The following is a 15,813-nucleotide window of genomic DNA, read 5'->3' as shown; positions in this document are numbered from 1 at the left end:
GCAAATACTTATAGATTCTCTTTGTTATATCCTAAGGTTTACATGTATATGTACATCAGCCTAGGTCTTCCTAGCTGCTCAGCCAGAGTGAGAGATGGTGACGGAATGTTGGTGTGACTGTGATGAATGGAATGCCTGGGTGCCTGTGTGGATGAGTGGTGACAGTTGGAGATGGGCTGAGCAGCTAGGCAGGCTGCTCCTGGTAGGGCTGGCGTAGGACATATGGGAGCTGGGTTAAGAGCTGTTACATGGCTGATCCTTGTTTGACACCTCTTGACATGGATTAATAAAGAAGACTTTAAGAACTTACAACCTGGCTACCAGTGTCTTCATGTACAGAGTACAACATATTTTTTGGTGGGGCTGGCGTAGGACATATGGGAGCTGGGTTAAGGGCTGTTACATGGCTGATCCTTGTTTGATACCTCTTGACATTGATTAATAAAGAAGACTTTAAGAACTTACAACCTGGCTACCAGTGTCTTCATGTACAGAGTACAACGTATTTCCTCTCTAATTTCTTAGAAATAAACATGTAAATGAAGAGGATGGGGTACTGTTAAGCACATGGGGAAATATGCCACTGAAAACTCAAAGTTAAATTTAGAATCTTTCTACCAGACCTGCTAACTAAAGCTTTCAAGTAATGAAGTGATGTAGACTTCAATGCTCCATTACGTTTGATCTAAAAAAGTGCATGTTTTTATTTATTTAGTTTTTTGTAGCATACAAAAGGCCAAACAGGCATTACAGCGCTTCACAAGGAGACTGGAAATAATCAAGCAGAAATATAACATGTTTACAAAAAGGCGGTAACATCAAGATAACTAACAATATTTAAATCTGAAAACAGGTAAACAATTGTTATGAGAAGGGAAAGAAAATGTTATGTGTGGCTGTGTATGTATGCACGTTAGTATATACCATTTTCTTTCCCTCCTCTTGACAATCCGATGCTTACCTGTACTTAGTTTGACATATTACCGGTGATTCATCGCATTAAATTTAAATTTAAAGTACTGTGCCTCACTTACAAAGCATTGAATAACATTGGGTCAGAACCACTGAAAAGTTTGTTTGCATGGTACCACCCAGGTTAGATGTTTAAGGTCTTCTAACGCCAGGTTGATGTTGGTACCTAAAATTCGTGCGGCAAATTGGGGTGGCCGAAATATAAGCTACTGTACAGCTAAACTCTGGAACACTCTTCCAGCAGACATACGAGCGGCCGTATCAGAAAGCTTTAACATAAGGAAAGAAAAAGATACCTCTTTACTGCAAGATTTGTACAAAGTGAAAACAGTAAACCTGGATAAATCGTGGGTTCCCTGTTGAATTGCATGATCTTAGGCAAATATTGTATTTCAACAAGACTCTTTTTTCTTTATTGTTGTGCTTGAAAGCACTTTCAAACATGTGAGGTCAGAATACCAGTTGTACAAAAACCTAGTGTGTTTAATTTAATAGACTTTAATATTGCTTTATAATAACCTGGGCCACATTCAGGGTTTACATGAAAATGTTCTTGCCTCTTAGTTCACTAATAGTACATGTTTAAAAACTGTCAGTTTTGATAACGTACTTCTCATTGCAGTGCTATAATGTGATGTATTAATGTTAAAGCCTCCACATGTTAAGGAAATAAACCTTTTGAATTTTGTAGAGACTTTATCATATTCTACATGATGTTTTGTGTATAATTTACCTGTTAAATACTTTTAGGGCTTGGCTCTTGCACCAGCTCTAAGATCTGAGCCAGAACCATGGCTCAGTTCTCCCAGTTAATTTGTTGGACCACCCACCTCTACAGAACTTTGGGGTTTATTGACACATCCCAGGTAAAAAAAGAACTGATGTGGGAATGGAAATCTGTTCATACATTGAGGAATCCTGCAGCCACATTTTCCAAAATTGGCATATTTTAACTTTTATTGCCAACAGATTACAACACAAAGACAAATGCTCCTGAATATGATGGAGATCACACCAACCAGGCATGCAAATGATTGCTTTATAGGTCTAAGAAGACTAGTTTGTTTTAGTTTTGTCTGTGTGATTTCTCCTCTTAGACTTCAAAGGTCTCGCTATTGAAATGCACGAACATAGGTCAGTAGCCATGGCATGCGGTACGGATCGGGGTGGGGGCCGAGGGGCAGGGAGGCGGTAAAGAAAAAGAGAATTAAACTTACCTCCTCGCCACGCCTCACCTCCATCGTCCCTCCACTCCTGCCTGAACAGGAAGCACACTCCAGCTCCCGTAAGCCAATCACAATGCTGCAATGCAGTGTTGTGATTGGTTTGAGCACCGTGGTTCGGTGCTCAGATGGGGATGAGGGCTGGGCATGTTCTCCACCCAGGCTGCGGACCTGGGTTCAGTATGATACAAAAAATAATGGTCCTAGACCTATATTCTTAAACCGATGTATATCAGATTCTCAGTAATGAGTCCAAAACACAAATTCATGAGCATGAACAATTTAGCTCGCAGTAATTAATACATCTTAGAAATTTAAAGAAGTGCAACAACCACAAAGAGTTATCCTTCACCTGACATTTATTTTTATATCCCAAGGTGAACAGTTAATTATTTACTGTATCATTTGGAGGAGAGGTAGGAAAAGTAGGTTGCTCCAGTAGGAACGTGCAGAAAAAAGGGGGGTGCTCAAGTGATTAAGAAGTGAAAAAAGAATTTCAGAATATTGAACAAAGGGGGAGAGAGATTAAAACATTTAAATACAGGACTGGTTAAACATCCCAATCTTTCTTGGCCTGGCCACATCAAGTTAGTCAAAAACTGTTTGGTACAATTCATAAATACAAAGATGTATGTTTGAGTGGCACGTTAGGGTAGAGCTTGTGATCCAGGCCACTTATGGGTGCGTCAACCTTTCGACATGACTTAGGGCTACGAGGGAGATTTGTGGTCTCGGCCTTGCGGGTCTTCTTCAGGACTAGATGAGCAACCTAAGTAGGTGTAATGGTTGTGTCATACACCTGCAGGGAGGAGGGGAAAAGGGGTCAGGAAGTTGCACTAGGTAAGTTAAGGGTTAAGAAAAATCACAAGCGCTGCTCGCTTACCCACAGAGTACTTGCTGGTACCTACAAGCCAGAGGCTGGACGTATAAGTGCATGGAAGTTAGGCCAAACAGTAAATAGTTGAATTACCTTAGTGTGGCAGAGCCGGCATCTATATTCTTTATAATTGATAAAGTCGTGCAGGCGACTCCTTCCGTGAGTCCCGTTTTTCAAAATCCAAGGCAATTAATGCAGGGTAGCTGAAGGGGTGGAGTTAAAAAAACAGAAGGAGATGCCCATTATGATTTACTTCATGTGATTGCACGTCTCGCAAGTACTCTGTGGGTAAGCCTGCAAGGGTTAAATGTTTAATGTTTTTTGGTAAATGTCGTTCGTCAAATACTTATTTTGTTGTTATTTTCTGTGACCATTAACATCTTCTGCATTTTGAAAAATACGGCTTGCACTGTATAAATTATGCCTGATAAAGAAACACTGTCATATAGTGAAGATTACATAGACACGTTACTACAAACACAGGGTGGCGGGAGTTTCCTGGGAGTAACAACCACTAATATTGATCTCACGCTCAATGAAAGAATATCCAAATTAGAGCGTTTAGAAAAGAAGCTAATCAGAACAAGAATGCATGGACATACCTTGGCTAAATATTTACAATCCAATGTTATTCCGGTTGGATTACAGTTTGGAAAATAAAAAAAAAATCACCTGCCCATACTTACAGGAAGAGTACTACGTAAGGGAACAACAGGGTACTTTCTCAAGTAGAGGTAGGAGTGGGTTTAGAAGATAAACAACATTCTCTGGCTCCTCGCTTGGAAGCAGCTCAGACAGCGATACTGAGCGCCCAGGCCCCAGCACCATCACACCTGACCAGGGTCGCACTTTCACTGATCAACAACCTTTTTTAGTGGAGGGAGCATGGTGGGAACACCAAGGGCACGACCGCCCCTGAGGCAGACCCAGGACAACAAGGCAACCAATGTGGAACCAAGGCAGAGGGAAGGCCAAACGACAGACACACTTCCAACAGGAATCCCACGGGGACATACAAACATGGCGACAACACTACAGATGGTAGTCTATACACCTGAGAACCCAGTGGTTAACCTATCTGACTATATATTGAAACCCAACGATCAAGAGATTTTGGAAAAAAGGCTGTGCTTTGTCCATACATCCATGCCTAATAGCTTTAATTTGAAGGTGGAACTTCACCAGTTTTTCCGTAAAATCAGGCTAAGACACTACTTTCAAAATATTCCCCCAATCCAACCTTTTCAGGTAGCGTTTTGACACTGCCCTCTAAGTTTAATCCACCCACACCCACAATGCCACACAAAATCCTAGCTTATGAACAGGTGGATATGCGGGACGTTAACAAAACCCTCGCAAACCAACAGTATGTCAAATACAATATTAGCAGATTGGAAGGCGAAGCTCTGGAATCTCTAAAGAGTAACGCCAGTATAGTCATCAAGCCCACCGCTAAAGGCGGGGCAATAGTTGTTCAGAGCTCTGAAAACTACAAAAAAGAAATCCTTTCACAGTTGGGGGTCCAAGGAAACAATGAGAGGCACTACGCACCGCCAATATCTCCTACCACATGTATGCTGATGACACACAGATCTACATAAAAATCTCTTCTCCTAAGGACATTCTCTCCCTGAATGAGGCCTTGAAGCTGACTGTCCACTGGCTCACCTCTAACCAGCTCAAACTTAACGCAAAAAAAACGAGTTTCTTCTCATCTCCCCACCCAATACTAATCCAGTCATCCAAGAATGGATCAAGACCATCACAGCGCTAGACTGCTCTCCTACCTTTGTGAACTCTGCTAAATCCCTGGGAATAACTCTAGACGGCAGCTTGAACATGCGTGGCCATATCAATTCGATGGCCAAAGCTGCCAGATTTCACCCGGGTTACCTAAGAAACCTGAAACTCTTCCTCGACCCTCCCGACCTAAAAATGGCAAACCAGCACTAGTGATCTCTAGACTAGAATATGGTTGCTCTACTGTTGCAGGTTTACCTAAGAACTCTCTGTTCCCACTGACAGCCTGCCTCAAAGCCGCCGCCAGACTCCTAACCGGGTCAAAGAAATTCGACCACATCTCTCCCCACCTGAAAGCCCTGAATTGGCTTTCGCTCGAGGCCAGAATCCAACTTAAGATGGCCTGCATTACTCACAAGGCTCTACACTCTAATTCCCCTGCATTACTTGCCCAGAAACTCGTGATATCTGGAGGGGCCAGAAACTCCCGGCATGCCAGAGACCTTCTGCTCCAACCAGCTCGTTTCCAGAAAAAGAAAACCTACAATCGGGCCTTCTCTGGGGCCACTCCAACAATATGGAACTCCCTCCTGCCCACCATCAGAAGACTGTCATCTTTTGCACGCTTCAAAAAGGATACCAAAATTTTCCTTATGGGCAAATTCCTCGCCTAACTATCGCATTACAATCTCCTCTATGACCTTGTACCACCCTCCATTACAGCAGTATCCTTGACTTTCCTGGATGATACCGCTCGGCCTTTATGGGCTTCCCATCGGGGAGCTGAGACTACCTATTTTCTTGTATAATGACTCTACCGGTGACTACTTATTTTCTTGTATAATGACTCTACCTGTTTTTATCCCAAATTTATCCAGAACTTGAGACTGCCTGTTTTTCCTGCACAATGTACATAACCCTTTGTATCCCTCTGATATCGTCCCCTCCTATTCCCTTTGTATACCACCCCGTCTATCCTGTAAAGCGCTCTGATACCCTCACGGGTCTGTTCGCTCTCTATAATACCTTAAAATGCATAAATAAATAAATGAGAGACTGAGAGAAGATCCCAGTGGGGAGATTAGTAACATCATAGCAAGCATGAACTCAAAAGCATGTGAGGGAGGACTCCTTAATAAACCGCAACATGATCACCTTAACAATAAAAAAAAACCTAGGATACCTACCATCTATACCCTCCAGAAGATACCCACGCGCATGCACGACCCACCTGGCAGACCAATTATCTCAGGGTGTGGTTCTGTCTTAGAGCCATTATGCAAATACATTGATGTGTTACTCAACCCAATTGCAGAGAACACTGAGACATACCTCAGAGATACCATGCAGACTATCCAACCGGTGGACGGACGTCCACACAATCCCAATATCAACTTATGGATAATACGGCACTGTATACAAACATCCCGCGGTCTGCCGCACTCATCTGTATAGAAGAAGCATTAAATAAATGACCAGCACCACACAAGGTCCCCACAGAATTCATTGTGAAACTCTTGAGGATCGCTATGACCAGGAATTATTTTTACTTTCAAGGCCAATACTACCTACAGACAAAGGGTGTGGCTATGGGGGCAAACCCAATCTGGTGATCATCTACATGGATGATTATGAACAACAATATGTGCTGAATGAGCAGAACCTGTATAAGGACTGTATAGAACTGTGGCGACACTACATAGATGATGTGCTCATCATCTGGAAAGGTAGCGAGGAACAACTTAGATCTTTCTACACCTGGCTCAACACATGCTGCAATGATATTCAATTCACCCTTGAATTTGACAGGTGGTCCATAAACCTTTTGGATATCATGGTGAAAGCAGAATCTGACAAACTGTACACTAGCCTGTATAGAAAAAGTAGTGAACGGAACACACTACTGCTCTACTCAAGCCACCATCCGCGCAACCTCAGGGACAATCTCCCCTTTGGGCAATTCTTGAGGTTGCGCCGGAATTGTTCCAAGAAAAAGGACTATTTTGAGGAATCAACACGCCTTATGTCCAGACTGATAGAGGGGTTCTCCTATCAGACTTCTCAAAAAGCACGCAAACGTGCATGGCACAATCACAGAGAGTTCCTCCTTGTACCCAGACAGAGGGACAAAGTAAATGAGGAACGCATAGTATGTGCCACAACTTTTTCCACCAAAAGCATTGCTATAAAAAAGATTATCAATCAACATTGGCACTTGATTTCAGATGAACTAGGGAACATGCCACCACCCCTACACGCTTTTAAGAAAGGCAAGAATGTGAGGGACCACGTTGTGAAATCACTGTTACCCATTGTTTCCACCCCTCGTCAAACCACACTATGGGGGATCCCACCCATCAAGGGCCACCATAGATGTGGCCAATGTAAGGTTTGCCCTCTGGCAAAGGAAGGGATGCAATTCACCCATAATGACCAAACCTACACACTGCAGGATCACAGTAACTGCAATACGACTGGGGTTATAACACGGGGCCTCAACGAGTATGAGGAAATAAGTAGACAGGTGGCAGTATTAAACAATGGCTAACACCACTAGTTCTTAAGGCGACCAATTTCAGACATATATGACCATGATGTTGGCCTAAGGCGTCTATTTCACCGGATGGCCATATTGTGTGTTAGGTTACCAATCGTCCGTTACAATTCTGACACCCGAGCATGGAATTTTAATCCAGATACACCATCTACAATGTTGACAACCTCCAATTGCGATGTAAATTGTAGTTGAACGTCATGTGTGTTCGGGTATTGTACAACCTATGTATCCATTTACATGTAGGACTTAACACAATGGTGACATCTAGTTAACTAGGGCTGAAGTCAAGAGGTGAAAGTACTGGACTCTTGCTTCATCGCAATGCTTATGAATATACACGTTTTTATTTATTTATTTGAAAAGTTTTATATAGAGCTACTAGACCGGGAGGTATATAGTATATAGTATCACGTTGTAATTATGCAATAAGGTTGCAGGATGTTTACTTATCACTGTTTTTGACCTATGGCAGTTATATAACTGATATCTTCATATATGTGTATGATTTAGTACAATTATGCATTCCACAGCGTCATCGAGTCAATTATGGTTGAACTCGAGCGGTGGAAGTGCTCGACACTTGTTTCACCTCCATGCTTATGACGATATAAGCTCTCTAACAACCATGAAACCTGTCATCACTGCAAATAATCTCACATTGTACTTATTCTTCATCACAATTTTGACCTATGGTAATTGTCATATATGTGCAAGGCTTTTTTTATGAACTGTTTTAATGCACACAGTCCTAAATAGCATGGGACAACCCCATCTGGCAAATATATCCCCCACATGGCCAGGCAGAAGTCTTTCTTCCCTTACTGAGACACACGCTAATTGCGTGAGGTATACGCAAGCGGGACTACTTAAGGAACATCCTCGCGGCAGCCGCTGCAGTGTCCAGCTGATGCAGGCGGAATGCGGATTCCGATTGTTTGCCGTATTAAGGTAACTAAGCCCTGTGAGTTTGACGGCCACCCAGTGCAAATGTGTGAGGAGCTGGAGTCTGGGAGGGCTTGGCCCTAATTCCCCTCTTTTTAACTCCCCCCTTCAGATACCCTTCATTAATTGCCTTGGATTTTAAAAAACGAGACTCACGGAAGGAGTCGCCTGCACAACTTTATCAGTTATAAAGAATATAGATGCCGGCTCTGCCACACTAAGGTAATTCAACTAAGTACTGTTTGGCCTAGCTTCCATGCACTCATAAGTACAGCCTCTGGCTTGTAGGTACCAGCCCTAATACCTTCTTTCAGTTTTTTTTATTTTTTATTTTTTATTTTTTTTGAAGACCTTTATTGGCATCATTAGGATAAACATGTGCGGGCCTACAACCAATCCGGCCGGCCACAAGTCAAAGACGATCAAAGAAACCAAAATAATCGACACAAGGCCAGTTGGCAGGCAAGCAAACATAATTAAACAATGCTAAAAATGGGATAAGCGGCAATTACGGCCCAATATCAGGATCAATGAGGTCCATTTTATAATGAGGGGACGAGGCTCATGACTGACTCACAAACAAGGGATAACCCAGAAACAGGAATACACCCATGCTGAAACGAAAGGAAGGGGGGGGGATTTGGGGGGGGGGAAGAGGATGTAAGGGCACGAGTCGATCGCAGCACAAAATAAACGTAAAATATAGTGGAGAAGCATACAAGTGCTACCAAGATCTTATGTCCCCCACCCAATAACACGCTAACAGAGGCAAGGGGAACGGATAAACTTATACGAACCGAACCCACTTCTAACAATACGAGCCTGGGAAAAAGGGGGGGGGGGAAAGGGGGGGGGAAAGGGGGGGGAAAGGGGATAGGGAAGGGGAAGGGGGGGAAAATAGGGGGGAAACAAAGGGGAGGAAACCAAAAAGGGGGGACAGAAAGGGGGGGGGAAAGGAAGGAGAAAGAGTAAAACAAAAAAATATAAAAGGAGAAACACAATCGTGCAAGATGGGCGCCACCCCGGGCCAGGCAACCCACGGCTAATAGTACAGGAGAAAGTGGAGAGCTGGCGAAAAGAAGGGCATGGCAGTCGCGACGAAGCATCGAAACCGATAAAAGTGGCATAGCAACAGACCCCAACCCACTCATGCCCGAGAAGCGAGGACAGAAGCGGCACCACTATAAAGGAATAGAAAAGGGCCATAGAACCAAAAGAAAACATCTGAAAGACCCCACCCACCCGTCCCACCCCGCACCCCTGCAGAAGGCTACGGCCTACCCTCCAAACAGCGTGCCTGTCGCCCTAATCCGAAACCCGAAATATAGTGAAAAAAGAAAAGTAGAGAAAGAAGACAAAAGGAGGAAGAGAGGAAATACAAAACAAAAATAAACGTGAGGGAGGAGCCAGAGGATATGAGCAAATACATTCGGCCGCGACCCTCCCCCGACCAACGAATGAATAAGCATCAAATCAATACTACATCTTCACATACAGCAAAAATCACAGGGAGGGGGAGGAGGAAGAGATTGTAACGATTCACCGTATCAGGGAGTACATAAATCAGTACAACGGGCAGGTAAACCAGCAAACTATCATGTCGTACAACTCACCCCAAACCCTTCCTAACCACGAAACCAACCCAATAAAGGAGAATATGGAGCGGACCACCCAGCACAAAATAATCGTAATGTTGTCCAGAGTCACAGCAGTGATATAAATCAGGGAGAACCTTCGTACGGAGGGAATACAAAAAGTCAATAAAGCAAGTCAATTGTAGTAGCAACGACAGGGCAAGCAAAGGCAAGCCGGAGTCCAGATGCGCAATTCGACAATACAAAGGTACCCCTCCAGGACAAAAGTTCGAATCCAACGAAGCGGGATCAAACAGCGGCCCACCATAAGTCCCAGGTACCCGGGAAGGAGTAGATCTCCGCGGCGTGTGGAAGTCCTCGAAATCCAGGCGGTGAGGAGGCAGAGGGTCAAAAGTCACCGGCCCATCAGTCGGCCGAAGAATAACAACAGCAACTCCTGGCGCAGCCGAAGGGGGCGAAACAATGGCGGCATCAGGACGATAGGGGTGCATGGAAGAGCAGCGGCCCAAAATGGCGGCGAGCCGCATGGGGTCGGCAGAGGCACCGGGGGCCAAGATAGCGTACAATGACATCAAGGCGTCCAGGACATCTCCGGGCGTGGGCGCTCGATTACACACCCAGGCCTCCGCACAGTCCAGCCGGTAAGGAGCGCCGATGCAGAGCGGAGCATCCCCCGCGTTGTCGGTAGCCATCTTGTGAGTTTCGCCGCCCCACACTCCACCGTGGGCCCCCAAACAGTTCCCAAATGGAGGACTTTACAGACCTCCGGAGGCTCCCAACAACGGCCTCACTGGCACAGGATGGGCGAGCGCCCGATGGGGGGGGGGTCCCCTCCGAACAGTGGCAGGTCCCACAGGCGAGAGCCAGGCGCGGGGTTCAGAGCCGCCGGACAGGACAAAGGCGAAGGGACCCCTTCACACGGTCATCCCCCAACACTTCTCGTCCCCCTCCAGCCGCACGGCCCAGTCGTCGGGGCCGGTTCGGATCTCCGGGGCACACGCATAACGGTTCCCACCAGTGGCTCACTTTCGCGGCCGGGGCCGGCAATCTCTTCTCCGCCGGTCGGGTCCCGCAGGCGAGGTCCCTGTCTCGGGTGCCCGGAGGCCCCAATCTCACCAAGGGCACAGCTGCGGACCCACAGCACACAGGAACCTCCGGACCAGACGGTGAGTAAGAGTGGATCTTTAAATTTCAAATTCTGTATTGAAGTATCGTAGCAGTGCAGGATATATTGCAGGATAGTCGAGGTTAGCCGGAGGGCCGACGGAGCCGAGCTAAAAGGCGGCCATTCCGTCCTCGAGCTAGGCTCCTCCCCCTTCTTTCAGTTTTTGATTTCCCTTCACAGCCGGTTACATCCATTGCCTTGCCACACAATAACCCTCACTAACGGAAGGAGATGCCCGTTATGATTTACTTCATGTGATTGCGCGTCTCGCAAGTACTCTGTGGGTAAGCAAGCAGTGCTTGCGATTGTTCTTAACCCTTAACTTACCTAGTGCAACTTCCTGACCCATTTTCCCCTCCTCCCTGCAGGTGTATGACACAACCATTACACCTACTTAAATTGCCCATCTAGTCCTGAAGAAGACCCGCAAGGCTGAGGCCACGAATCTCTCCACGTAGCCCTAAGTCGGGTAAAAACGTCTACGTCCCCATAAGTGGCCTGGATCACATGCTCTACCCTAACGTGCCACTCAAACATACATCTTTGTATTTATGAATTGTACCAAAAAGTTTTTGACTAATTTAATGTGGCCAGGCCAAGAAAGATTGGGATGTTTAACCAGTCCAGTATTTGAATGTTCTTAATCTCTCGCCCCCCTTGTTCAATATTCTGAAATTCTTTTTTCACTTCTTAAACACTTGAGCACCCCCCTTTTTTCTACACCTTCCTAATGGAGCAATGTACGTTTCCTACCTTTCCTCCAAATGATACAGTAAATAATTATCTGTTCACCTTGGGATATAAAAATAAATGCCAGGTGAAGGATAATTCTTTGTAGTTGTTGTGTATTAATTACTGTGAGCTAAATATGTCATGCTCATGAATTTGTGTTCCGGACTTATTACTTAGAATCTGATATATATCGGTTTAAGAATATAGGTCTAGGACCATTGTTTTTTGTATCACGCTGTTAAAGACAGATGGCTTGGCTTTCGTGTTTGCTCCCGGTCGCCTTTTCTTCGTTCAGACATAGAAACTTTTACGGACCTTTTTCACGCGGTGTCCCTCGATGCTCTTCACCAGGCCGGATTCGGTGAGGGTTAGTCGGCCCCGGGTTTCGACTGCTCCCGGTCAAACTCTGGAAGTAGGACCTACGGAGCTTTTCAGCAGGACAAACCTGGACGGCAGGCCGTCTCGCGGTTGAAGGCAGGCTGCTTGGCTGACCAGGTTGAGTTGGTCCACTTATGGAGATTTTTTCCAAAGTTGCTCTAAATTTCTCCAAACTTCTGGAACTTCTTCCTGAAATTCCCGAAAGGGTTCTAAATTCACTTCAAGGGTCTGGAATTTCCAAGATGGTCCTTGAAAGTTGAGGACTTCAATTCCCACAATCCACTTGGACAAAACCCTTATAAACCACTCGTAGTTCTCCAAGTTGAGGATTCTTGGTGGTAATGTTCCAGGTGAGCTCTGTTAACCTGTAGCTTGCAGGGAGTCCACTCAATAGTCCTTTTACAGAAAGGTAATCCACAGGCTGTAGTTTCAGACGTGCAGAAGGTGCAATCTTCAGAGTGCAGGCCTTAGGAGAAGCACATCAAACTTCTCAGCATGGTCTGTCTTGCTTTCTTAGGTTTCAAGCAGCAGATCTGAAAGGCTCTGCCCTTCTCAGATACTTATTTCAATGTATGTGGGTCAAGCAGGAGGTCACTCATGTCCAATGGGCTGCAGGGTACCAGCCAAAGGTCTGACCACTTCCTGCAGAGTGTGGCCCTGTTTTGTCCCAGAGTGCACCAATTCTTCCAAATTTATAATGGCTAATTTTCTAGCAGGGAGAGAAGAGCTGGCTAATCTCCATAGTCTCTCCCCATTGCATCTGCTCATTCCTTCCTTAAGCCTAGCTTAAATGACACTTGTGTCTTCTTCTTCCCTTGAAGTCCATTGTTTAAAAATCCTCCCCCTGCTCTGGCATTCCTGTGTAACAGAACACTGCTCTACCAGGAGAGCTGGTTAACTCCAGGGACTCTTTATCACCTCTTTAAAGAAGCCTGGCTAATCCATTTAACTCTGACCAATCAGGACAGACCACTTGAAGGTTGAATCTGGGCTTACAAACAAGAAAGTCTTATAACTGCTTGTCTGTACATTTCAGGAGAAATTCAGCAATATCATATTGTTGGATTTATTAATACCATTCTGGGACGTCTTTGGATGGAATTTTTAGCCTTCTCCTTTCAAAAGTTAGCAGTTAATAACTTCTTGCCATGTTAACCTATGTGGCAGGGGATTTGCAATGGGAAAAATAACTTGGGCCATTTTTCCAGCACTAGGGTTTATAAAAACATATTTTATAAGTACTCTACATATATCTTCAGGACCCCATACCAGGAACACCTAGGGGAGACTTTAGGGGTTCTGAATATGTAACAATATTGCAGATCCTCCCTCCACAGTGCTCCTAGCACCAAAGCTGATTTTGGGCAGCACTTTATCACCATGTGGAGAGTGAAATGTGCAATTTCACTTACACCAGGGTATATACAACTCATTTTTATTAAGGTCCTCCTTATTAAATGATAAGAAGAACCCTTATCTCCCACCCCTGGGACAATTAGATGAGACCCAGGGGGTACCTAATATGCCATAACATTGTAGGTTAACCATTTTTAAGTGGCCCAAACATCAAAGCCAAGTTTGGGCACCATTTACTTTTTAAAAGTACCCCTGCCACACAGAGACACTTTTAAACTGACCTCGGGTTTCAGCAGTGCACAAATGCAAGTGCAGAAAGTGCTGCTGGCCTCTAAACTGCAATGCCCTATTATATTCTAGGGACTGTAGGTAGTTTCAATGCTCCTGCCCATTATGTACTATGACCTTATAGGGGAGGTCATGCCAATCACAGGGGTACCCCAACCCATAGTGTACCCTAGTGTATGTAGGTGTTTTCACTGTAATCTAAATGTGTCTCTTTCAGCATAGCACTGGACCTGGGCCTGGTTAGGCAGAGCCCAGGGTCAGTCAAAGTTAGTTACCATCAGTACCAGTCAGCAAAAAGTTGGGGGGTGCCCAGGGCACAGGATGACTTTCCAACAATCAACAAATCTGAAAAGTTCTTGTTGGAGAGGAACATCTTTTGTGTGCGTTTCCTCCAGATTTTTGCCTTCTTGCACTGAACCCATTTTTGCTGACCCTAGGACTCTGCACATGTTACTACTGCTAAATAGTGGTGAAGTGTTTGTGCTTCTACTTTGAAACATAGCAAAATTGGCATGCACCTAATTAGCACATTTAATTAACAATATAAGTCCCTAGTAAGGTAGTACATTCACCTAAAACCTGTAAATTAAATACTCCAAGTGGATTGCAGCACTCATTGTGGCACCCGATAAAATAGCACTGTAGTCTGGTATACAGTTATAAACCGTTTGACAGGCATAAACCTTACTTTTTAATACTGATAAAGTACACCCAAGGTGGTCCCAAAATGCCCATAAAGCAGGCTACATGGTACTTAACTTTAGGACATTTATATGTAATGTTTTACATGTATAAGCAGTGAAAATCCTCTGGAGTTGTTTTTCACTATGGCAAGGCTGGCCCTCCCATAGGGAAATCTGGGTTACACTGTGGCAGTTACAGTGCTTCATGTTAGTTTGGGAGCAGCTAGAAATCAGGGCTGTTTTTAATAGTAAATTAAAAATGAACTTAATGGTAAAGTCTGATTTTATATAACTATTTTGGAAATTACACATTTAGAAAGATGCCAAAAGAGGCCTTTCCGTCAGTGTACAGTGTCACCTAACTGCTGATGGCTCCCCTGTGGTAAGATGTGGATTGCTCCCAAACAGTGGACAAAGTGCTTGGAGGTGGAGAGGTGTTTTTCTTTCTTGAGCAGGATGGCCTTGGGCTTGCCTAGCCCCTTTCTGGGTTTCAAAGGATGTCTACCCAGTCACTGTTAGATGTAGCTTGCACCTAGGTCTATCTCCATTTTCTTATGCTAGTCAGCTTGACTCCAAACCCAGTGAGAGGTGACAGCTGGCCTAGAATTCGTTAGGAGTGACAACAAGGAAGGGTTTACCCATTATCATAATCAAACGTCTGGCGGGGCAGAGAGAGCTCTGATCTGGGGATGAAGGGGTCTGTCATAGGTAGAGAAGTGCACTGTGGAATAGTTCACAGTAAAAACAATCAGATAATGCTGTAAAAGTGGGTAGGGTCAACACTGGGCAATTTTACTCCATTGGTTGGGGAGTGGCCAGGAGTTTGCCCAATTTACAGGCTGGCAGTGAGTATAACAGGTCCTTGCACAGTTCTAGAAAAGATCCTCTGATATTTTCTAGACCTGTGAAAGGACAGAAGTGGTCTGTGACCTGAAAAGAGCTTTGCGGACTGGGCCCTCTCTCCCTCCTGTAACCAGGACACTAAAGTGGATTCCAAGGGTCATAAGGCTGACATCCTATCTTGTTAGACAACAAGTTACAAGAGGCCTTTTTCCTGCATTTCCAGTGACCAATTCCAACTGGAGCTGCCCAGCATTCACCAGCTGCCCTCTGCTGGAGTGAGTCGTGACCCAGTGATCCTGGACCCTTGACTGATGTCAGATCATTCTCCTCTTGATGTTTCCTGAAGCCTGAGACTTTAAAACGTTTTGTGAACTCTCTGCTCTGAGGAATAGGGTGTACAGCGACCAATCTGGTATGTCAATTCAACGAGGGTACTACGCTACTGGGCAAAAGATTCAGGTT

Source organism: Lissotriton helveticus, chromosome 4_1 (assembly GCF_964261635.1).
Source record: "Lissotriton helveticus chromosome 4_1, aLisHel1.1, whole genome shotgun sequence".
Lineage (NCBI taxonomy): Eukaryota > Metazoa > Chordata > Amphibia > Caudata > Salamandridae > Lissotriton > Lissotriton helveticus.
Note: the sequence above shows the minus strand (reverse complement) of the source record.